Below are 26,214 nucleotides of genomic sequence, written 5' to 3'. Positions count from 1 at the left end.
AGTGTCAGGACTCAGCCCCTGATTGGTTATATTGAATGAATGTGAAAGAGGAGTTGGGGATAACTCTGAGGTTGTAGGCCCTGGGAGACTGGAAGAATGGAAGTATGCTCAACAAAATTGAGAAATTTGGAAGAGGGGAGGGTTTAGGGAGAAAGATAATGAGGAGTTGTGTTCCTGCCATGTTAAGTTTGAGATGCCAACAAAATATCTAATTTGATATATTCAAAAGGCAGTTGGGGAAGAGAGATAGGAGGTTAGGAATAAGGTTATGTCTAAATATAGAGGTGGTACAGTGGATAGAGTGCCTGGAATCAGAAAGATCTGAGTTCAAATCTGATCTCAAACACTTACTAAAAACTGTGTGACACTGAACAAGTCATTTAACTTGTCTGCCTCAATTTCTTCCACTCTAAAATGGGGCTAATAATGGCACCTACTTCCCAGGGTTGTTGTTAAGATCAAAGGAGGTAATATTTGGCATGTAGTAGGCACTATATAAATATTAGCCCTTATTATTTTTGTTGTTATATTTTATAGCAAATAACATCTATTTTTTCTTTTTTAAAATTAATTTAGTTACATTTTAAGTTTTGAACGGTCTCCCTCCCTCCTTACCTTGTATTAGAGAAGGTCCATGATTCATCACTGATTTATAAATATATGTAAAACCATACTATACTTACTTCTATTGATCAGTTCTTTCTCTGGAGGTGGATAACACCTTCCTTCACAGGCCCTTTGTAGTTGATCTGAGGATTTACAATACTCAGAATAACCTGTTCATTCAAAATTATTTTTCAAACAATATTTCTGTTACTGTATGCAATGTTATCTTGGTTTGGCCATTTCACTTTTTTTTTTATTTCATGCAAGTCTTTTCATGTTTTTTTTTTTTCTAAAATCAACCAGGCCATCATGTTTTACAGCACAGCAGTATTCCATTATAATTATAAACCGTGATTTGTTTAGTCATTCCCTGGTTGATGGGATTTCCAGGTCTTTGCCATCGTGTAAATCATACATATTTTCCCATAGTTGCCTAAAAATGCAGAGAAAACAAGATTCTCCTGTCCTTATTTTGTTGTTTGAAAAACACATTTGACTTAGTAGCATAAGCAGTTTTCAAATAAGAAGACATCATAATTAATGATTAGTAATAATAAAGACCACTAATAATTAATGATTAACAATAATAATAACTAGCATTTTATAGTTTTACATACAACATTTTTGTTCTTTTCCTCATTTTATAGTTGAGGAAAGCAAGGCAGACATAGGTTAAGTGACTTGCCCAGGGTTACAGCCAGTAAGTGTCTGAGGCTGGATTTGAACTCGGAATTTCCTTACTCCAGGCCCAAGATTCCATTCATTGCACATCTCTAAGTGTAAAACTAGGGGACACATCCTCACCTGACCTACAGGTATGGATTGTGTATGACAATGTAACCAACATTCTGTACCCTTCCACCTCATTTCTTGTTAGCAAGTTACCTTAGTGATATGCTTTGGCTTGCTCTCAGCCAATGAATTTTTTCATTTTCTTTTGGGTACCTGCAATTTTGATCCTTTCTGAGTTTATGATGTTGCATGACTTGCAAGAATATGCATTACTGAGAGAATTTTCTTGATTTTAATGATGGACTTTTGCCCCCAGAAGTAGCTTGGTATTATTGAAGCACCACACAATTCCCCAAATTCAATGCATCTCAATTTCTTTTTTATTTATTCGACTCTGAACATGATTCATCATCCACTTACAGTGCCTTTCCAAGAGATATTCCTTAGGTGAACTTCTTTAAAATATTTTCTTCAACCACTTTGTTTTCCTGGTGAAGATTGCTAACTTAACATTTTTTGAAGGATCCTAGATGGAACTGAGGACTCACTATAATGTTCTGGGTCTTCACACAATCAGTGTAATGCCATTCATAAAAGGTAGGACCTGGAGACCACATCTTCTATAGATAATCCCTCTTCTATATGGACATTACATAGAACATCTTTCACAGACCTAGCAAACACATTTGAGAAATATATCTCTGTTTTATATCTCAGAACTCTCAGTTTCCTGTGGGGTTGTATCTCTCATGGATTTTTATAAAAGCTTTATTATTTTTTTCTTTTTATTGTGAACTTCACAATCATCAATGAACTCAAACATTTCAGTATAAAAGGAGAAAAAACATAGAGGTTTGTATGAGAAACTATGATCTTCTGTTGCACAGAATTTGCTTTTAAAAATGTAAATAAAAATATATTCACATATTTATATTTAGTCTTGTGCAATCCTAACATGCACATGGGAACTAATTTATTTGAGCAGAAGTTATAAAGCTATGTTTTTTTCTTTAAGATGTCTTTCTGTGGTCAACAACAATGAATGAAAGGGGATTACATGTCCTCTCCATTTCTTGATCAATGGTGAAGATTTTCCATGATGTAAAAAAAAAATTCAATGAATGTCTAAGTGTTTCATTCTGATTTCCATCAAGAATATTTTTGATATGGGCATACACTATTTTAATAAAAAAATTATAGATGAAAAAGTAGGCATATATATTAGAAATTACTGATATCTTTTCAGTCAGTTATTTTTGGCTTTATTATCTATTATCTTTTCTCCTCTTTTGATGCCTTCCAGTCAAAGTGTTCTTGGAAAGTAGCTTCCTTTAAGTGTTTCCAGCAGAGATTTCTTCTCTATGTAAGAGGGGTGATGAGGTCAACCCAATTTGCTGGACTAGGACACTTCAGATGGAACCTTGCTGGGATTACAAAGGAAACCCTCCAAATATTAGTAGTTCACTGAAGTTGTGGAGTCAGGAGGATGGATTTTTGTTGGAGGGAGCAGATATGGAAACAACTCCCCCCTCTCTTTTCAACCTTTGCACAGCCAGCCACTTTCTCTCCTGAATTTTCAGAGAGAGAAATGGGAAATTTTTAATCCAACTTCCCCACTAAATGACAATATCAGCTTGAAGCATTAGTGTGGGAATTGTGGGAACTGGGTGAACTTTATCTGCCTTTATCTGGTTACTCAATTCTGGATTTAGCTTACTTTCTATTCATTTACAGTTATAGTCCAATTTCTGTCCTGTGAAAAAAATTATTCAATTATGAAAATCATGAAAAAAAACTCATCTGCATTATGTGAACCTAAATCTGTGTGGCTGGGAAGGTGGGTAAACCACCTCTACCTGCTGCTTAAAGATCTTCAATTGAGGACCTAGGTTATGCTGACCAGAAACTCCATCATGTCCAAAGATTCATGCAAGGGGTTTTTCATAATCATACATCTCAACAATTCATATGTCTTTGAAAACTGACCCTTTACTGGAAAATCAGTTACTGTTTCCATTTTACTTTGAATACAGATATCTGGGTGGGATAAATACCTCTTTTTTTTATTTCAGGGAATTATACCTGTTTGCTTTCCCCGTCACAACTCAGAAAGTCCTTAATCCTTCCTCCAATTGGAAATCAGATGGTGTAATCTTGTGTCTTGGTTTATATCTTATTAAATGTTTTCTTTTAGTCCATAAAAATCTGTTTCCCCCTGTATTCAGGGTAGTGTCAAACTGAGAAGGCCTGGTACCAATTTGTTATACAATTGGCATGCATTGTTTATAAATCAAGATACCCAGAAGTTCCCTCAATTATTTCAGGTTTCACCTGTCACAATAACAAACTGACTGATTTATCTGAATCAATCCTGCTGCATATCTAAGTTGCATAAGTTTCCACTAGTCTTACCTATCATCTTCTCTCATTTACTATTATCTTCTGTGCTGTCTACATCTTCATGTGGCACATTGAGTCATGAGGTGATGGAATCCAAATGTGATCTTCCACAACTATTGAAGATGAGACCTGTTTTCTCTAGACGTATCGGTATATATATATATATATATATATATATATATATATATATATATATCGGTATATATATATATAATCTGTTCTCTTTCACACATTTTTTATATTCCTTATAGTACAATGTAGTACTACTGACCTCCCTTGCTTCCTTTAAATCCCAACTAAAATTCCAGCTTTTATAGAAAGTCTTTCCCAACCCTTCTCAATTCTAGTGCCTTCCCTCTTTATTTTTTTTTTCTATTTATTCTGTATATAGCTTACTTTGTGGATAATTGTTTACATGATGACTCACTCAGTAGTTTACAAGGATCCTTTCTTCAGGGACTGTCTTTTATCTCTTTTTTGTACCTTCAATGCTTAGTAGACATTTAATAAGCTATTAATTTGAATAGTAAAGAACTACATTTGGAGTCAGGACTTAGAAAGTAAAAATTGCCAGATTCCTACATCTGAGAAAGACAAGAAAGACTGTTTGAACCTGTCCAGCTGGATTTTACCAGTTTGAGAGATTGGGCAACTTGCCTATTTAGGAAATAGTCCCAGAGAATGGAGGAGACCCTCTCAGGACTATTCCCAACGAGCAGGTGGAGAGAATGGAAATATCTAAAGCAAAGGCTGATGAAAAGATATCATGCATTGTCTATACAAAGACTTCAGATATGGGCACTGAAAGTGATGTATCTGGTGAAGGAAACTGTGCCGATTATTATAGGGCAGGAGAACTAAATCCAGTGACAACTCCTGCTATAGACTTCCAGGGTACAGATACAGAGCTCACACCTGTTGATAGCCAGCCTGACATAGTTGCCACATGATCCTGATGATCAGCCTATAGCTAGTATTAGCTCTGGTATAGGAGCAGAGAGATGAGTCAGTGACACGAAAACTAGGCCTATTGGACCGATCAACAAGCTAAGTTAAAATGTTAACAGGTAAATTTGAAAATACAGTAACACAGGGGGGAAGCTAGGTGGAGCTATAGTGGATAAAGCACTCGCCTTGGATTCAGGAGGACCTGAATTCAAATCCAGCCTCAGACACTTGACACTTACTGGCTGTGTGACCCTGGGCAAGTCACTTAACCCTCATTGACCCACAAAAAAAAGACAAAAGAAAATACAGTTACATGTTTTATACAAGATGAAAGAGACTGCCCCTGTGAAATGTGCCTTGAGTGTAATATGTTTAGTACTCTATGTGTGAATTACTGTATGTTTGTGTGCTTGACTTTTTCTTATTTTGTTTTGCTCATTTAATTATATTTTGTGTTATGTTCATGATACAGCAATGTCTGTTGTTAATGTTTACATGCATCCTATGGCTTATGGGTAAGTTGGAATTTATATATAGCCCTATTGATAGTATGATTGCTATAACTAGCTAGTTTTTCTTTGTTAGCTGTGCTTATTGCTTTTCCTTGATTGCTGTGTATTATAGAAAGACACATACCTCTGAATGTACCTAATGTACATGTCATATCCTATATGTAGTTAGGTATATTTCACTGTGGTATCTTTCCAGGTGTGGGGGAAATAGAATATTAAATTAAAATAGAAAAAGAAAGAGACCAAGTGCCTACAGATTTAGCATGCATATATATATATAGAGAGAGAGAGAGATAGATATAGATATATAGATATAGATTTCCTCAAGTCCTGAGACAGAAGGTACTAAACAGATAATGAGCACCAAATACCATGGTAATTAAAAATGACTTTCTTAGCAGATAGTTAATTGGTTGCAGTTATTTCAGAACTATCGATCTTTGTACAGACATCCTTTCACCCTGTCCATCCTCAAAAGAGTTTTGCTTCTACCACCTTCCCCAATATATCCTCTCTTCTATCAGTCCCGCCTTTTCTTGTCCCTTTTTCCTCCTACTTTCCTATAAGATAAGATAGATTTCTATACTCAACTGAGTGTGTATTTTATTCCCTCTTTGAGTCAGTTCCAGTGAGAGTAAGGTTCAAGTGCTACCACCCATATACCCCATTTCCCTCTCCACTGTAAAGCTCTTTCATGCCTCTTTTATGTGAGATAATTTACCTAGTTCTACTTCTTCCTTCTCCCTTCCTCCAGTGTAGTCCTCCTTCCTTTTAAGCCCTTAATTTTATTTTTTTTAGATATCATCACATTATATTCAACTCTTACCTGTGCATTTTGTATATGTATACTCCATCTATCTGCCCTAATAGTGAGAAAATTCTTAGGAGTTACAAGTATCATCTTCCCATGTAGGAACATAAACAGTTTAACCTTATAGAATTCCTTATGATTTCCTTCTCTTTCCTGATTACCTTTTTATGTTTGAGTCTTGCATTTGAAAGCCATATCTTCTATTCAGCTCTGTGTTTTTTGTTTTTTTCCCAATCAGGAATGCTTGAAATTTCTCTATTTCATCAAATCTCCATGTTTCTTCCTGAAGGAGTATACTCAGTTTGGTTGGGTAGGTGATTCTTGGTTGTAATCCTAACTCCTTTGCCCTCCAGAATATCATATTCTAGGCCTCCAATTTTTTTTTAATGTTGAAGCTGCTAAATCTTGTGTTATCCTGACAGTGGCTCCACAACATTTAAAGTGTTTCTTTCTGGCCACTTATAATATTTTCTCTTCAGCATGGGAGCTCTGAAATTTGGCTATAATATCCCTGGGGGTTCTCATTTTGGTACTTTTTCAGGAGGAGATTGATGGATTCTTTAAATTTCTTTTTTACCATCTGGTTCTATGACACCAGGGCAGTTTTCATTAAAAATTTCTTGGAATAAAATGTCTGGGATGTTTTGTTTTTGTTTTTATTTTGTTTGTTTTTTTAGATGATGGCTGTAAGGTAATCCAATAATTCTTAAATTATCTCTCCTTGATCTATTTTCCAAGTTAGTTTTTTTCCATTGAGATATTTCATATTTTCTTCAATTTTTTTCATTCTTTTCATTTTTTTTTCTTGATGTCTCATAGAGTTCTTAGCTTCCACTGGTCCAAATCTAATTTTAGAGAACTATTTTCTTTTTTGGACTTTTTAATCTCCTTTTCCAGTTGGCCAATTTTTATTATTAAGGAGTTCTCTTCAGTGAATTTTTTTACCTCTTTTTCCATTTCACCAATTTTTAAAGTAATTACTCTATTTACTGAATTTTCATGCTTCTTTTACCATTTTGCCTATTCTGCTTTTTAAAAAAATAATAAACATTTTTATTTATAGTTTTGGGTTCCAATTTTTATCCCTCTTTCCCTCCCTTTTCTCCCCACTCCCTGAGGTGGAAAACATTACCATTTTTATCATTTTGTACAAGCAAACTTGATTAAAAGAAAAAAAATGAAAGAGTGAAAAGTAGCATGCTTCATTCTGTTCCATCAATATCAGTTCTTTTTTTGAAAGTGGGCAGTATGTTTCATCAATAGTCCTTTAGGATTGTCTTGGATCATTGTATTGTTGAGAATAGTCAAGGCATTCAGAGTTCTTCATCAAACAATATTGCTGTCTCTGTGCATGATATTCTCTTGGTTCTGCTCACTTCACTATACATCATTTCATTCATGTCTTTCCAGGCTTTTCTGAAGTCATCCTGCTTGTCATTTCTTATAGCACAATAATATTCCATAAGAATCATATACCAGTTTGTTTAGCCATTCCCCAATTAATGGGCATTCCTTTGATTTCCAGTTCTTAGCCACCACAAAAAAGAGCTGCTATAAATTTTTTTGTACAAATAGGTCTTTTTCTCTTTTAGGGGATGTCTTTGGGATATAAACCTAGCAGTGGTATTGCTGGATCAAAGAGTATACACAGTTTTATAGCACTTTGGGCATACTTCCAAATTGCTCTCCAGAATTGTTGGATCTTTTCACAATTCCACCAACAGTGAATTAGTGTTCCAGCTTTCCTACATCCCCTCCAACATCTAATATTTTCCATTTTTGTTATATTTCCCACTCTGATATGTATGAGGAGATACCTCAAAGTTGTTTTAATTTGCATTTCTCTGATCTATAATTATCTAGAGCATTTTTTTCATGTGATTATGGATAACTTTGATTTCTTTTTCTGAAAACTGCCAGTTCATATCCTTTGACCATTTATCAATTGAGGAATGACTTGCATTTTTATAAATATGACTCAGTTCTCTATATATTTGAGAAATGAGGCCTTTATCAGAGATATTTGTTTCCAAAGTTCTTTCCCAGTTTTCTACTTCCTTTGTTTGTTTTTTTGTTTTTTGCTTGGGCAATGAGGGTTAAGTGACTTGCTCAAGGTCACACAGCTACTAAGTGTCAAGTGTCTGAGGCCAGATTTGAACTCAGGTCCTCCTGACTCCACTGCGCCACCTAGCTGCCCCTTCTACTTCCTTTGTAATCCTGTTTACATTAGTTTTGTTTGTGGAAAATCTTTTTTAATTTTATATAATCAAAATTATCTATTTTAAATTTAATTTTATTCTCTATATCTTCTTTGGTCTTAAAATCTTCCCTTTCCCATAAATCTCAAAGATAAACAATCCCACCCTCCCTTAATTTGCTTATGGTATCATCCTTTATGCGTAAATCACGTACCCATTTTCACCTTATTTTAGTATTATTTTAGTATTGTTGGTCTATACCTAGTTTCTGCCACACTGTTTTTTGGTTTTCCCAGCAGTTTTTGTTAAAAATGATTTTTTTATTCCAAAAGCTTGGATCTTTAGGTTAATCTGATTTTTAAGGTTTAAGGTGTTATTTTCTTAAGCATTTTTTTGTGCCTCCTTTACCAAACTTTTGACTTTTTCATTATTTTCTTGCATTAATCTCACTTCTATTTTTCTTTATACCTCTTATTTGATAAATGAGATAAATGAGCTCTTCCATGGCCTGAGGCCAATTCACATTTTTCTTTGAGATGTAGATGTTTTGACTTTGTTACCTTCTGAGCTTATGCTTTGAGCTTTCCTGTCACCATAGTAATGTTTTATGATTAGGTTCCTTTTTTCTTGTTTACTCATTTTCCAGTCTATTTCTTAACTTTTCTCTTTATGGTAAGGTGGGTTCTGCTCCTGGGGTGAAGAGGATGCTATCCGAAGCTTTGGGTATTTTGTGCATGTGTTTTCAGAGCCTAGTTCTTGGAGTCTGTAAGCTTTTACTTCTTTCAAGGTGGTATGATTTAGGGAGAGGTGTGTTTACTCCTCTCCTGGCCTGTCCTCTGGTATGTCAGGAATCCCAAGTACTCTTTTCTGCCCTGGTACTATGACCAGGGTGCCCACTCTCCTGCTGCCACAAGCTCTGGTCTGCTAGTGCTCTTCCTGCCCTGGAACTGTGGCCCAGATCAGAGTGCAAGCAATGCAATAGAATCTTGTCCCCAGTGACAGCAGAGGGATTCCTGTAATCTCCTTCTGATCAGTTGTCTGACCCTCCCTTACCATCTGTGGGCTGAAATCTTTAGAAGCTGCAGCAGCTGTTGCTTCTGCTACTCATTCAATCATCCTCAGGGTCTGCTCCTGGTTTGCTGGGACCCTGCCTTCACTGGGATTGCCTGTGCTGCACTTCCACCAAGATGCAATAGACCTTTCCTGCCGACCTTATACGTTATCTTGGTCTGGAAAATTGTTTTACCCCCTCCTTTTGTGGATTGTATTGCTCCAGAATTTGTTTTGAGGCCTTATTTAAAATTGTTTGGAAGGGAATTTGGGAGAGCTCAGGAGAATCCTTGCCTTTTCTCTGTCATCTTGGCTCCACCCTACTTGGTCATGTTCACATGATAATTCTGACCTATATTTTGCAACCTTTCTTCTATCATGCCTGGTTTTGTGTTGATTTCACTGATGATAAATAAAGTTACATGTTGACTTCGTTTTAAGGATCTTGTCAAGTTCCTCATAAAATTATCCACTTTTTTATCTTATACAACAAATTGTAGATTATAAGCTCCATTTATTCATGGTATCTATTGGCTCCTACCTATCAAGTAACAATTCCAGAGAAGGTGAACAGGTATGGCATCAAATTATGTCTTCTTGTCTTTGAGCCTATGAACTCTACTGTGCTAATTCCTTTTTTCCAAGGAGAATCTTTGAGCTATCATTCAATTTAGTTATAATTTCTTTGTCTTATTATTTCATTCATAAGAAAATTGTCCATATGAAAATTTATTTTCTCAAATAGTCTATGATATCTTTATTCATTGCACAAAAACCTTACACTAAATGTGTATTGTTAGTTAATGGAGTAGTCTAAAAATGTATTTCTAACATTAGCTGTTTGATTTTCCACTGCTTTGTCACTTTTCTTATGCAACTAGAAAGTGACTGCCCTGGACAGAAGAACAGTTTGTACTTTCATCTATCTCATGAGTCACCATGGTCCCCCAAATTGTCACCTAGTGATGTCTCTGATAGCCCTAGGCTCCTTGGCACTTTGCTTATCTATCAGCCAGCAAACATAGTCAGTTACTGGACTGATATTCAAAGCCTTTCCAGCCTGGTAAAACTTCCTAGTATTTTGAATTCTCTGGAAAATTATGTATTTCAACTTTGACTTTCTCTTCATCAAAACTTCCTTAGAACAACTCATTTGAACTTAAGTAAGATAGCCTTTGAGAACCTAGGCTCAACTGCATGCTAAAAAGAATTACTGTGATGGGCCATTTGTGGAAGATGTTAGATTATATATGGTTTTATTTATAAGCACTAACTAATTGATGATTGGTGTTGCAAAGATTTTTTTTATAAGTTGAATATATGGTATCTAAAAGCCATTTTACTATAGAAATGATTTTGGTAAAGGGGTTGGAGTGGTAGGTCTTCTCCTAAAACCTGTTTACTCTCAAAATGAAGCTGAACAAATAATGTACTAATAATATCAGTCTGAGTTCTGGGTCTTAATAGCCAAGTACCATCTGGTTCAGGAAATAGGAAGAGAAGGAAGTGTCTTCTATCTCTTTCTTTGTGTGGGATAAGCTGTAGGCAAGTTTTCAGAATTGTTATCATTTGCCATTATCACCCTCCCACTTCCTTTCTGTCTCATTTTCATGTGCCTGTCTTACCCTGCTCCAGTGTCCCAATGGTGCTGACAACCTCCTACTACATCAGAGTAGGCGTACCCTGCATCATCCTTGAATCTTTAAGATTATGTATTTCATCAAAACTCCCTGAGAGTAACTGGTTTGAACTTAAGGAAGGTAGTAGTCTAATACATACTATTTTTTATTGGTAAATTCTTAATCTGGGGCATATAAACTTAATTTTTGATAACTCTATTGCAATATATTTTGTTACCTTTATAATCCTTTTCTTTAAAAAATGCATTTAAGGGGCAGCTAGGTGGCGCAGTGGATAGAGCACCAGCCCTGGATTCAGGAGTATTGAGTTCAAATCCAGCCTCAGACACTTAACATTTACTAGCTGTGTGACCCTGGGCAAGTCACTTAACCCTAATTGCCTCACTAAAAAAAAATTTTTTTTTTAAATTCATTTAAAAACATTGCTCTGAGAAGGACTAATCCAGACTGCCAAAGGGTCCATGACACAAGAAAGATTAAGACCCCCTGACCTAGAGCTTTAAAGAGGCTGCTTGATAACCTAAAGGAATGTGTATTTGGTGGCAATTCCAGCACTTTGGGCAATGATATTATGAGGCAGGGGGAGACAGCCTAATGTAGGTTGGTCCTGCCCAAGAGTCTGCCCTTAAGGCAAATTCCCTGGTCTCTTGCTGCTTTTCTCAGGTTCTTCATGTCCTCCATGTTTGAATCCATAAATTCACCATAAGTTCCACGTTTCCTGCAAAGGCTTCTCTGGAATTCTGTAGGTGGGAGGATGAACATGGACCTGGGTGGAGAGATAAGAGTGTGGCTTGTAAGTAAAGATCATTTGTAATGATAAATGTGGATGTAGATCAGTTTCTTAGTAAGTATTCAGTCCTTTTGGCTCTTGTAACATTAAGTATGAAATACTAAGATGTTTAAGCTCACCTCATTTCCTCCTCAGTGCCAGAAAGGAGATGGGGTGGGGTGGAGGTACTCATAGACTATTCCTAGCTACTTGTTGTAGGGCCAGCTGGGGTGGGCTTTCCCTCCTGGTGCCAGTCCATACTTACCTTTCTTCTCTAGCCCTGTGAGGGCAGGAGAAGGGGTTCAGTTTTAACCTAAATCATGAGCTGTATGTACACAGAAATAAATGATGCTTAGGGGAAGTCAACTTCTCAACACTCACTTCTTTGAAGTTCTGCTTGTTGGATCAATTTCTTCACTGTAATGGGGATTTGGGGCATGCACAGAGTGCCTTGGATGATGTCTTTACTTGCAGAGAAGCAGGAAGTTTGCCCCTGAAAGAGTCATGAGGATGTGGAAGGGACCATGAAGAACATATAAACATTCTCGAGCTGGTTCTTGGTCAACTAACCATGTGGTGAATGGGAAGACTCTTTGGTTTACTGTGGAGGAATTCAAAAGACCTCAGCCTACTTCATCCCAGGTTCTCTTGCCTCATCTGCTCTGTTCATTGTCGGATGGTGTCCAGTTAGAGGCCATGATGTGAGGGAGTTTGGGGCTTTTTCTGAGACTCTGAGACTAAGTGCCCTCAGTCTTTGACCCCTAGGTTTGTTCTTGTTGACTTAAGGTAAAGTGAGTAAGTTCAGGGGACATCTTTATGCCCTCATGTTCCACAATCTGGTTTGGTAGATAACATAGTAGCAAGACACTGAAGAACAAGAAGCTGAGATGTGAACTTAGCAGTCATGCTTCATCTGGACATGAACTTGATGCTATTAATGTGGTGGTGTGCTGGTAAATGTTTAACAACCAGCTCTCCAAAAAGAAAAAAAAAAGTATGTATTCTGTACTTTAAAGAATAATATACATTATTAATAGTTTCCATCACTTTCTTAAATCAAATCTATGTAGGAACTGAGTTAAGTTTTGAGTCTATTCCCCCAGACACTGGGGTGATGTGGGGAAGAGTATGTTCTCAAGTGTTGAGGGGAAATGCTTGTGTGGTTGTTCTTTCTATATCTTTAAATAAATACCCCTTGATAAAAGTTAATTGATCCTACCTCCCCGGGTTGCTGTAGATCAAATTAGGTAACATGTATAAAGTGTTTAAGACAGTGGTTGACACATAGTAGACACTATAACAAATGTTAGCAATAATTATTATTACCAAAATGACTCAACAACAGTAATAACTTAAATTGGCTGCTAGTCACTGGATTCTAACAATGGGGCAAGTACTGTTTAGAACTGATGTTAGTAGAAAAATAAGGGACCCCATCACCCCTCAGGATATCATAGATTGCTGAGGGAAGATATTACAGACCTGGGTCCCAGAGTAGGCCAAATAATACTTGCTACATAAAGATTCATAAAACTAGACTTGCTCTGTAACCTTTAGTAAAGATCCCTCAGCAGGGTCTTGTGACTCCCTCAATCCAGAACTTGAAGACTGTATCTTATATTTGATATTCTTCAGTCATACCCTTCTCTTTTTGACCCCATCTGTGGTTTTCTTGGAAAACATACTGGGGTGGGTTGCCATTTCCTTCTCCAACTCATTTTACAGATAGGGTCACTGAGGAAAACAGGGTTAAGTAACTGGCCAAAGGTTAAGCAGCTAGTAAGTGTGTGAGGCCAAATTTGAACTCAGGAAGATGAGTCTTCCTGATTTTAGACCTGACACTCTATCCACTGTGCCACCTTCTCCCCCGGCCCCCAGCTTTTATAGGCCATGCACTATAAGAATTTAAGGGTTAAGTTCTCTCAATGTTTATTTGATCACAAGTAATCACATGCTCACATACCATGGGAAGAGTCTTATAACCTGGGGGATAGGAACTAGGAAATGGATTTTCTTTTCATTCCTTCTAGACTGAGGGATAAAAGAGGTAATGAGAAATCTGCCCTCAGCTATGCGCAAAGGGGAAAGGTCCTGTGCCACTTTCTTCAACTGGCTTGAAGCTTCCTCCTCTGCCTGTCTTGGAAGGTAGCAATGGTCCCCTAGAGCGGGGGTGGGGGGTGGGGTGGGGGGATGGAGCTGCCTGTCTGTTCAGCAACTCCAGCCTGCTTCATAGGCCTCTTTACTCTGTTTTTAATTTTACCACCTTCCCCTGCAGCCTGAGCCCACCTTCCAATCGAACTGTCGATTCTCTCCCAAATACCCTGGGATGAGACAGACAGACAGACAGACAGACAGACAGACAGACAGACAGACAAAGACAGAGACACAGAGACAGAGAAGAGGAAAGATAGCAAGAGAGAGGGAGAGAGACAATCAAAAAGACATATATACAAAAAAGACATGCATACAAAGAGATGGAGGGACAGAGAGATGGGGGAGAGAGAGAGACAGAGACAGAGAGACAGAGACAGAGACATGAATGCGAGAAGATGCTGCATTTGCAGAGCACCTCCTCTTTTCCTAGTTGCTGATTCCAGGAGCCTGTGGTGGGAGTAAGTCTAGGTAGAGGAGAGGTTATCAGTGTCTGCGTGGGATGTCGGGCCCTTAGCAGTACAAGAAAGCTTGGTATAATGCTGATAAAACTGGGGTCCTCTGATAATCCTCAACTAAATCCCCACAAACTGATTAATAAGACAAAGCTCCCAACCTTAGCAGCCACCACGGGCAGGTCATTGATCCCACTTTATGCAACAGGCTTTAGTGTGAAAACCAGGTTCTTGTGGAGGGTAGGGGAAGGAGGGAAGGGGGAGGTGAGGAAAGGAGAAAAGGAGCTGCCTGAATCTTCTATCAATCTGTTCTATGAGATGAAACCTCAAGTATTTTTCTTCCCTCAGACAGAAACACCCCCCTCACACACACACACACACACATACACACTCACTCAAAAAAATTAGTCATTATCATTTCTCCTGGGTGTTCTGGTTCTCTGGTGCTAACATGTTTTCTCCTGCTTTGCAGCAGCCTCTTGGGGATACAAGGAGAGGAAAAAAAAGAGAAAAAAAAAAACAAGACATGTTTGTTTCCTTGAGAGCCAAATATTTGAAGGTTTCTAATGTGCTTTAGCTCATTTTCCAAGCTATTTTTGATGCCATATGATTAGAGCTAAGTATATTTAAATCCAGAGGGGCAGCCTTTCCCTGCAGTAATGTTGAAGGATTGGGAGAGTTGGGGAGAAAAAAGGAGTCTGGTGTTGAGTATCTCTTGGATAGATTTGGCAAGACTGCTGACGTTTGCCAGAAAGGAGAGATCACATCAGAAGGAGGACAGCACCATTTTTTTTTCAGCTGATGCAACTTTAGGCATCTGCTAATTTTACCAGCTACTATACCAACTATTTTACATGACTTATATTGACAAAGAAAACAGAGGGAAGATGTAAAAAGCTTCCTTCTGTCAAAGAACACCTGGCTCTTTCTTTTATATTTATCAATTCATTTTTTGTGGGGAGTTGAATTTTAGGGGGGGTATCTCCAATTCAATTGTTTGCTGCTCTTTTGGATAGATATAGGTGCATGCTGGGTAGATAGCAGCTAATCATGCATAGTAACAAGTTCAACATGGGAGAAATGGAGGGGGAAAGGTTTGACATAGATCCAACCTTATGCTACATTGGATAATTGACATCCAGTTGGTCACAATTTCCCAGGATATATTTTCCCTTCTTGTAGTAACACAAAAATCTTTATTTCTTAACTTATCCCAAGGAAAATTTCATTTTATATTTGGGGGAGACAAGGGGAGCCTAGAGTAATGTTCCTTCTTTTGTCATGAGGGTGAAGATTCTTTATATTACAGATACACAATTATACTTATTCCAGTTTCCACTATCACTGACAAGTAGGGTCCCTAAAAACAAATTGCATCATTTTCTCAGAGTTTAAAGGGCAGCCCTTAGGAGTTAGGGCTGATTCTGTAATGCCCTTCTCTTAAGCACACGCAATTGGTGTGCTTCTCCCCAAGATAATCAGTTGAGAATCAATTTATTCACTCAGACTTTAGTAGCTTTTAGGAACGGATATTTTCTAAGGTGGAAATAGAAGAACAGTTGGTTCAAAACATCCCATCCCACCAAACATCTGTAACACACTCTCTTAAAAATACGCTCAAAGTAAAGGGGAAAGAAGGCTCAAATTTAGTGAGCTCATGGGACAAAGTGGGTAACTCAGTACTTGGTTGCTAGAAATCCTTTTCACCCATTTGAGGGTCTCACAAAAAGCTCACTTTATGTGTAGGGAAAATGGAAGAGGAAAACAAGGAAACAAGTATTTATTAGTACTTATAGAACTAATCACATAGTGTAGGCCTGGGTGTAAATTCAATTAAGCCATGAATCCAGTGTAGCCCTGACTTCAAATACAAACACTGCTGTCAATCAATCTGGGGATAGACCAGGACACTGAAGGAAAAGTGGGTGTTCCAGCATCTTGTAGACCTTTTGAAGTTCATAGGGTCTCCTCCAGTCAAAGTGGGGAGGAAAGAAATCTGGTCAGGGCTGAAACCAAGATTTCTTTTCCCCAGGTATTTCCTCCTCAGGGATGGAAAGCCACACTGGCTCTCATTTCTAGAATCCCATCTCCTCTCCACTCATAGATGATCCCTGGGACATGTCCAGGTTTCCTCTGCCTTGACTATTGTTTAAAGTCATTCTAGTGCTAAACTAACACTTAATCTAAGTAAGCCTACAAGTAATTGATTGAGAAATATTCTCATGTGATTAACATATAAAGGTAAAGATAGGGTAGTTTTGACTCTATTCTTACATTTAAAGTGATATTTCTCTCTGTTTCTCTCCATCCCTTTCTCTCTCTCCCCTCCCTTCTCTCCCTCCTCTCCTTACTTGTCCCCCTCCTTCTGTCTCTTTCTCCCTATGCGTATGTCTCCCTCTATCCTTCCCTTCCTTCCTCCCTTTCTCTGTCTCTTTCTCTTTCTACTCTGTCTCTCTCCTTCTCTGTCTTCCTCCTTCTCTCTCTCGCCTACATCTCTGTCTCTGTCTCTGTCTGTCTGTCTGTCTGTCTCTCTCTGTCTCTGTCTCTCTCTTCTTTTCTGTCTCTCTGTGTGTCCAATAGGGAAAACAATTTATCTTAATCACCGTTCACTTGAAACTGCCACTAAAGTCCTAATTATGCACATTACTGTGTATGGAGGAGATTGGTTTCTTGAAGGTTATACCTACAAAGCAAAACCAATGATATATCCAGAAAGAGACTGTCAAAGCATCATAGATTTGGTGCTAGAATGGAACTTAGAAGTCATCTAGTCCCGCCCTCTTAATTTTACAAAAAAAAAAAAAGAAAAGAAAGAAAGAAACTGAGACCTAGTGACTTAACGCCACACAGGTAGTTGATAACAAAGGTAAGATTTGAACCCAGGTCCTCTGACTCCACAGGCAGCTATCTCTTTCCACTGTACCACACAATCTCCCTGAGAGAAAATGATCATCTTTCACCTGATAAATCCTGGGCTTTTGTTTGTTTTTACTTATAAGAGCAAAAACATCAGTGTCAAAAGATTGCATATAATGGGGCCACTCATACTAATGGGTTATATCCTAAGGTATAACCTAACCTTAAATCGGGATAAGGCAATCCTGAGACCCTGTCTTCATTGTGAAAGCAAGTACATACATGGTCTCAGATTTTAATTAAGCTCTTAATTATTAAGCCAATTGTGGGGCTTGAGGCATCTGACACAGTACACAGCAATAATCTGAAGGATATGCCTGCTAAAAGGTGGTCAAGGACACATCTAAAAGTGGGCTGAATTCTAGGATCTCTTCAAGTCTTTCTAGAACTTGGTGGCCTAAAACAAGAACCAAGTGAAGTTATGTGTGTCCTATTTTGTTTGGCAGACCTACCTCTTAGAGACAGTTATAAGACCTAATCTCTGTTTGTCTTTCAGTTACTAGACAGAAAATTTCACACACCCTCATGGGTATTCTCACACCATTACTCAGCCAGGAAAGCCCCTGATCATGTCACAGTTTGTGCCCTCAGACCTGACACTGAGCAGAGAAACCCACCCTTATTGACCTCTAGACACCATGTTATTTGCTTCTTCTTTTGTATCAGGGTTTTATAAGATCATAGACTTTAAGCTTGAAAGGCCTTCAGTGGTCATACAAGTCCTTCTATTGTATTGATGGAAGCAGGACTTTAGCATGGTGAATTGACTTGACCAAAGTCACATAACCATTAAGCATCAAAGGTGGGTCCTCTAAATCACAAGCCAATGCTCTTTCTATCATACCACATTGCTTTCTTATCCTGTCTTTTGTTTTGTTTTGTTTTTAAAGATTAAAGTCTTCTCACTTTTTAAATCATACCATTAATAGCTACCTTCTTCTGGTCCTTGCCCTTGCTTCTCCCCACAGTGATCTGAGGCCCTCTAAGTGTGTCTCTCTCATTTAAGCCTACTTTCTTTACTATCAGTATGGGATGTTCTTTAACTCTACCAGTTAGCCAAAAGGTCATTGGCAGGGCTTCTATAACATTGTAATGGGAATGTACTGCTATTAGCTACAGCCAGCAGAGGGATGGAAAGCTAGAAACATGATACTCTGGAAAAAAAAAAAAAAAAGAAAGAAACAGTTGAAGTCTGAGGTCTTGCTTCAGAGGTTAGTATCTACTAAAGTTGGACAGGCAGAAGTCCATTTGCAAGTGAAAAAGAAACTCTAAACATCCTTTCTGAGAATTTTTTCTCTCCTCCTTGATAGATGCTATTAGGATCCCAAGCTTTGCCTTGTGAGTGCATTTTTGCCACTGAGTGAAACCTGTAAGAGAAAATTGAATTTCATTGAAATATTGAGGTGTTCAAAACACTCATTGCTTCTGTCTCACTTGAAAAACAGCTCCCTTACAGCTGTGAGATATATTAATATCCCTCCCTTGTCATTTCCTTTGGTTTCAACTGAGCCAAGAATGAGATTCAGGGAAAGTTATAAGTACCAGAGGATCTTTGTCATGAAATGCCAGCAGATCATTATGGGGAAAAGTTACATTTCATCAGCATTTTTCAAAGATTGTTTTTCTCTCGTATTTTTTTTCTTTCTTAAGTAAAAATAAGTTTATTTTCAGATCACATTAACTTCCTCTACTTTCTTGGCTGATTTGGAGACAAGAAGTTCAACAACAAAACTTGTACAAATTCCTGAAGTCCCCAAATCGGGCCAACAATATCCCACATATTTTACAGGCTAGGACCAACTTGCAATCCCCAAGGTAGGGTATTTATTTGGCTTCTGCTTGTTTTCCCTTGGTCATATCTAGGTGAATTACAATCTTTTAACCTGTGCCAAGAGTTTGACAAGTAAGGAGTCTTCTTTTTGCAAAGCCCTCCCTCATCCTTGACCTTTTCAATAGCATACTTAGGATTCCATTACTCATCATTTTCTCTGTCCATTAGGATTAAGTTATACCTGTGGGGGAAAGGCAAAACAGGGAAGATGAATAAAGGCTAACAGAACCTTTAACACTGTTAAGATTATCCATTTAAATAAGTGAAGTAGGTGACTGCAATAGCCAGTCTTCTCTCGGTAAACTGAATTTCCTCCTTAGAACAAGAAGTGATCTTTCTCCTTGATAAGGCTAACCTTCCCGCAGTCTCATATCTCTGACCTTCTTTGGAATCTTGCTCCTTTGGATCTTCTCTCTTTCACTTTCAAATCACTGACTTCTTCTACTGATGCATACATATGTATGCCTCCTCTTTCTTGAAATATCCTACATTAGTTTTTTGCTGCACATTCCACCTCCTTTCTGACTTTTCTCCTTTCTTTTACTGCCAAGATTCTAAAATGAACATGCCCTGAAACCCTTTTCCTTATAAATTCAGTAAGCAACCCCTTAAATGATCACTTCCACCAATAACACTCTTTTTTTTTTTTTTGATGAGGCAACTGGGGTTAAGTGACTTGCCCAGGGTCACATAGCTAGTAAGTGTCAAGTGTCTGAGTCTAGATTTGAACTTAGGTCCTCCTAACTCCAGGGCTAGTACTCTCTCCGCTGTGCCACCCAGCTGCCCCTCAATAACACTATTAATAAATTGATTTCTCAAAGCTCATCAGGAACATGTAAGTCATAGTGGCTTTTCTGCAGTCTACCTTGTCTGCTGTCCTTGGAATTCCATAAGTAAAATACAAGTAAAAGTCCTCCAAGGTACAATCATCTCATTTTCTCTCCTGTCTCTATGATTTCTACATCAATAATTTTGTCTTCTCTCAAGGCTTTCAACTATCATGCCTACAGGTACTATTTAAATCTATCTTTCACCATGCATTCTCACCCAAACTTTGCTCCTCCACCTCCACCTCCACCTCCACCTCCACCTCCAACTGCCTCTTGGACATTCTACCAAGATATTCTTCAGTCACTTAAAAAAAAAAACAAAAAACAAAAACCTCCTTGTCTTCCCCTTCCAGTTTGGTAGCTCCCGAAGACTTCCCTAGTTCTTTCAATGGCATTGTCATTTTGTTAATATTGTAGAATTAAAACCTCTTGATAATTTTGAATTTCCTCCCATTGCCCTGTATGTGTAATCATCAACCAAGTCCCAGTGATTCTTCTTTCAACATTTCTTTCAAATCTATTCTTTCCTTTTAAAACCAGAATCCTAGTCCGGGTCATTCATTTTTACCTCACACTCGAATGATTTCAATGACTTTCAAATCAGGCTCTCAGCCTCTCTTTCTCTAGTTTGCCTTTGCTATTTATTTCCCATTCCTAGTTTAATCTGCCTCAAATGCTATTCTCAACTTGCCATGTTTATGCTCATAAACCTTTCATGGCTACCCACTGCTAAAAGTGTAACACCCTATCTCGGATGCCTCTCCAGAACTTTCATTACACATGAAGAAGCTACAGGTTGATTCCTCAGAGACAGACTACATCCTCTAGTTCCAGAGGGCCCCTACGGGGCCACCATTCTAAAGTTATTATAGGTCATGAGCCCCTACCAGTATTCTTCCCATTAAGAGTAAATCAATAGTGGGGCAGCTAGGTGACACAGTGGATAAAGCACTGGCCTTGAATTCAGGAGGACCTGAGTTCAAAACCAGCCTCAGACTCTTGACACTTAACTAGCTGTGTGACCCTGGGCAAGTCACTTAACCCTCATTGCCCTGCAAAAAAAAAAAAAGAAAAAAAAGAAAAAGAAAAGAAAAAGAAGAGTAAATCAATGGATTAAATTAGCAAAGGTGAAAGTAAGGGGCAGCTAGGTGGCGCAGTGGATAAAGCACCAGCCCTGGAGTCAGGAGTACCTGAGTTCAAATCCGGCCTGAGACACTTAACACTTACTAGCTGTGTGACCCTGGGCAAGTCATTTAACCCCAATTGCCTCATCCAAAAAAAAAAAAAAGTGAAAGTAAAAAAAAACAAAACACCCTTACTATAGTTATAAAACATTCCTGCCCAGTAAATATTAGAGCATGCTTTCCCAAAAATGCATATGGACTATCTGAGAAAAATGGGCATAGAGTACAATAGTAGTGAGACACACAGTAGGGAACACACATGTGTCAAGATAACAGAACGCAAGAATTATAGTCATTTTTCTCTTTGTATAAATCACTCTGCTGTCCATATCTCAAACACGGGATAACTTTCTCTTGAGACTCATACTCTTGAGGGCTGTCTCTCTTTTGATGCAATAGGTCATATTCCTTAAAGTTACTTTATCCCTTGGGTGAATGTCTCTCTATATCTCTGTCTTTGGGGAGTTTGTATTTTTTTCTCCTTGATGTATGTAAGCAGTATCTACTACTGATTGACCAGATCCCATTCAAAACTACTGCTGGAGAGAATTAACTTTGAAGAGGAACTATCTGACCATTTGAAGACATTGCCCAACAAATGGAATGGTGGGGGCAGTGGCGGGGGTGGGGGGGGGACAGTAAAATCCCCTCCATCCTGTCAAGAGGATGACTTCCAGCTTGGACTCCCTCCAACTCTCTAGGGCCTAACTATTTAAAACCTCCAGGGGCTTGGCGAATTTGTTTGCTCAGTCTTTAGACTGAATCAGAAAAGTTGTCATACTTTGTAAAATGGTTGTAAGAATACTCTTTAACGTCTCATTTACAAAAAGAGCAAGGCCTAATTCCTTAGTCTGACGTTCAAGGCAGTCCTCAACTTAGTTCTAGTCTACTTTGAAAATGTTAATTATCACTACTTTCCTATTTAAAATTTCCACTTGTCAGACTTTTCTACCCCTTATCTCTCAAAAATTATTGTATTCCTGTTTTTTCATCTTTACTCATGTCAAGTTTCCCTCATCTGGACTTGCTTCCTTTCCTACCTCACCTCCAACACATGTCATCTAACTCGTACTAATCCTTCAAATTCACCTCTTCCCACTTCTCTCTATGACATCTATAATTCGTAATAAATGTAATAAATAAAACATGGTAATACATAATATAAATTTTATATTATAAAATTTAATATATTATATATAAACTTTATAAATTTAAAATAATAAGATTATTATTTTTAGCAGGAGCTATTTTTCACATTTGTATAGTGTTTTAATATTCTAAGACACTTTACATACTCTATAAGAGAATTAATGCAAGAATTATTATTACCATTTTATAAACTAGTAAAGTGAAAGAGACATTGTTAGCTGTCCAAGGTGACATAGTAAGTTATTTCTAAGGCAAGAATGTGAATCTAAACCTTCTGATTCCTAATCCAGTGTTACTTTTGCTCTAACATCTAGATACACACACACACACACATATATACATATAGACATGCATATATGTGCAATTATACAAAATTGTGTTTTATGTATATACATGTATACACACAAGTACGTGTGTATTGTGTTCCTTGACCCAATTTTGAACTTTTTTGAAGGGGCTATCTTATCCCACAAAAAACGAAAAAGCATAATATATTTTAAAATTTAATCTTTGTTATCATTTTATCCATAATTTCCTTAAGTTTAGAAATAAAAACAACAAATTAAGCCTTGATTTGTAGCATTTGTTGATATTCAAGGTATAAATGTTTACACTGAAAATTGTACAATAGGCTCTTCTAAACCAGTAAAAGTTGGCTCCAGTACATACCTCAGAGTGCCCTAGAATTAGTAGGAATTTAAAATTGGAGAGAATTTTAGAGATTATCTCATACAAATTGTCAATTTATAACTGAGAAAATTGACTTGTTCAATGGTGAATAAAGAGGCGACATCACCTAGGGGAAAGAATACTAGATTTGCTGATGAGAGGCTTGGGTTCAAATTCTACTTCTAATACTTACTAGCTGTGTTACCTCAATTAAGCTTTTTAATGTCTCCAAACCTCAGTTTCCTCATTTGTATAATGGGGATAATAATTGCTAACATTTATAAGGTGCTTACTATATGTCAGGCACTGTGTTAAATGCTTTGAAATTATTAACTCATTTCATCCTGTAAGAATATTTTTAGCTAATTTAGGGCCTAATCTGACTGGGGGGGGTAATCTGGGGATTTTTGACTGGCTGGCTATCTGACTGCTGTTAATTTAATATGGGCCATTTATAAAATTTCTCCACACTGCTCCGCTCCCCTTTTGATAAGCAAATTATTAAGAAGCCTCTTAATGAAATAATCAAAGCAGGGTTTATTTATAAAAATAAATGTAAGAGGGGCAGCTAGATGGTACAGTGGATAGAGCACCAGCCCTGGAGTCAGGAGGACCTGAGTTCAAATCCAACCCCAGACACTTAACACTTACTGGCTGTGTGACCCTGGGCAAGTCACTTAACCCCAATTGCCTCAGAAAACAAAACAAAACAAAACACACAAAATAAATGTAAGAGATAAGAGTAAAGAAATGCAGTTATACGACCTTCCGGCGCGTCTCTCTCGCCCCCTTGTCTCCTTAGCATTTTCTCTCTCAGGGACCTCTCAGTGTCTCTTACTCTGTCCTCTTCTGCCCTGTTTCGTAGCTTTTTTCTCCTTCCCCTTTTCAGTCTCCTTAGCGTCCTTGTAGCAGACTCCCTGTCTGTCTTTTCCAACCTCTCTTCCTTCAACTTCACTTTCTCCAACCTCTTTGTACAGTCCCTCCTTGTCTCTTGTCAGTCCCCTTTTTATTAACCTGCTTTCCCAGGTGAAACTCGGGGCTGGCCACCCCCTGGGCCGGCCAAGCCCTGTATTGCAGGAGCCCGCAGCTGGGGCTGGATGAAGCAAACCCCAGCATCCCTGAGGGTTTTTGTGGGCCTTTCCATTCTGTGCATGAGCTGCACGTTTTCGGTCCCTGCAGCTTAGCCCGGCTCAGAGGGCCACCCCCCCCCCAACCCCTGCACCTGAAGGGGAGGGGGAGGAGAAGTGGCAGCTCTGCTCAGGAAGCCTGAGGACAATTTCAACGCCCACAATCCTCATAGCATCCTTGGGAAGTAGGTGCTATTATTTTTCCCATTTTACAGAAGAAGAAACTGAGGCAAACAGTGGTTAATTTACTTTGCCCAGGGTCAAACAGCTAAAAAATATCTGAAGTCAAATTTGAGTTCAGGTCTTCCTGATTCCAGTCTGGACTTCTACTCACTGCGTCACCTAACTGCTCCTAGACAGCAACGATGATAATAAATGATGAAGTGGAGGAGAAGGAAAAGGAGGAGGAAACATTACAATATAGCACAATAAAATTATATACACATTATATATATTGTATATGTATATATGTAATGCATATATCCATATCATGTATATGTATAATGATTGTATATGTTATATACACATATATACTTATGTATATACGTGTGTGCATATGTATTAAATAACTTGCTTCTGGAGCTGTCATGAGAAGCAAACTAGAGAATGTATGTAAAATGATCTTCAAACTTTAGGGTGTTATAGAAATATTATATTATTATAAATGGAACAGCTAAGATTCAAATCCAGGTCTTCTCACTGCAAATCCGGTATTTTTTCCATGATACCAGGTTTTCATATTCCTTGAGTGGTTCCTCAATTACTCTCTTCCAGGGGATTTAATTGAGCTCAATAGGGCTGAATGGTCATCATATGGGGAGGGTGGTGGTGTCAATTCTATGCAATTAGTTTAACCTCATTTTACAATAGCTTTATCTTTGAAGGTTTTTTGTTTATAGTTTTGTTTTTCCTGGAATACAGTACTGGCACTTTATGTTTTAGCTGTCAATCCCTTCAGATGCTAGGTTGAAATCCGCAGGTCAAATTTCACAAATTCATAAATTTATAAATTCACAGTCAACACTAGGGTAGGTATATCAGGAGAGGTTGCATATCAAGATGTCTAAAGTCCATTGTCACCTATAATCTGAAATGGGGTCATGAAGAGACAATCGCAACTCAACAATAACAACAAAGTACTTTGCAAACCTTGAAACACTATATAAATGTTATTCTTTCAAAACTATTCTCTGGGGGTGGGGCAGCTAGGTGGCACAGTGGATAAAGCACTGGCCCTGGATTCAGAAGGACCTGAATTCAAATCTGGTCTCAGACACTTGACACTTACTAGCTATGTGACCCTGGGAAAGTCACTCAACCCTCATTGCCCTGCAAAAACAAAATAAAACAAAAAAACAAACAAAAAAACCCTATACTCTGCCACATAAAACATAATGTTAATTAGGGAGTGTGGGGTAAATGTAAAATGAATTATATTTTGCGGTCTCTATTGAAGGCATTCTATTTACAAAACCTGTCCTATAGAGTAACCTTTGCTTCTTCTCTTCTATTATGATTGTCTGAGGCAACTCATTTAAACTTTTTTCCCCTAAGTAAAGGTATTGCCTTAAATTTGCATTGCATAAAGTCATCTTATCTCTCTATTCCTAGGTAATAGCTGACTATTTCCTCTTGTAGCAGGTACCCTAGTTCTGCCCACATATGCACCAGCTCAGCATAGCCCATAACCAAGATATTGCCAGTCCCTGTTGGGCTGCGAAAAACAAAAAGGTAAAATTACTCATTCTGTGCCCTGGTAGCTCTCCTGCCTAAGGGTTCCACGTGAGAAATCAGCTATGCTCATTCACCTTGAAGTTCAGAATATCGACAAAGTTCATGTGAACTTGCTAATCCTTTCTTACAGGTATTGATCCATTTAGAAACTTGCAAGCTTTTCTCATTTCATTACTCTTTTGGTATTTATTGGTTTATCTCTTAATGGGGACATTAGTTAGCTATTGTCAGTTCTGGACAAAATTTCCAAGGTCCTTGCTTCCTCCCATACCCAGTGTACCCTGTGCCTCATTGTCCCCATCTTTCCTTCTCTTATATGAAGTATGTAGTGTTTACTATGCTTATATGGCAACCTCTTTATCCCACCCACCCCAACCCTCTGAGTAAATCATTGCCATGTCCTCTACTCTATCCCTCCAAAAAAATTGACCAGCCCTACAGTTCATCCTCTATGTATACAATCATTTTTTTACTTTCATATGTGTTCATATACTTCATTAGT

Source organism: Dromiciops gliroides, chromosome 6 (genome assembly GCF_019393635.1).
Source record: "Dromiciops gliroides isolate mDroGli1 chromosome 6, mDroGli1.pri, whole genome shotgun sequence".
Lineage (NCBI taxonomy): Eukaryota > Metazoa > Chordata > Mammalia > Microbiotheria > Microbiotheriidae > Dromiciops > Dromiciops gliroides.
This window is presented reverse-complemented; position numbering follows the sequence as displayed.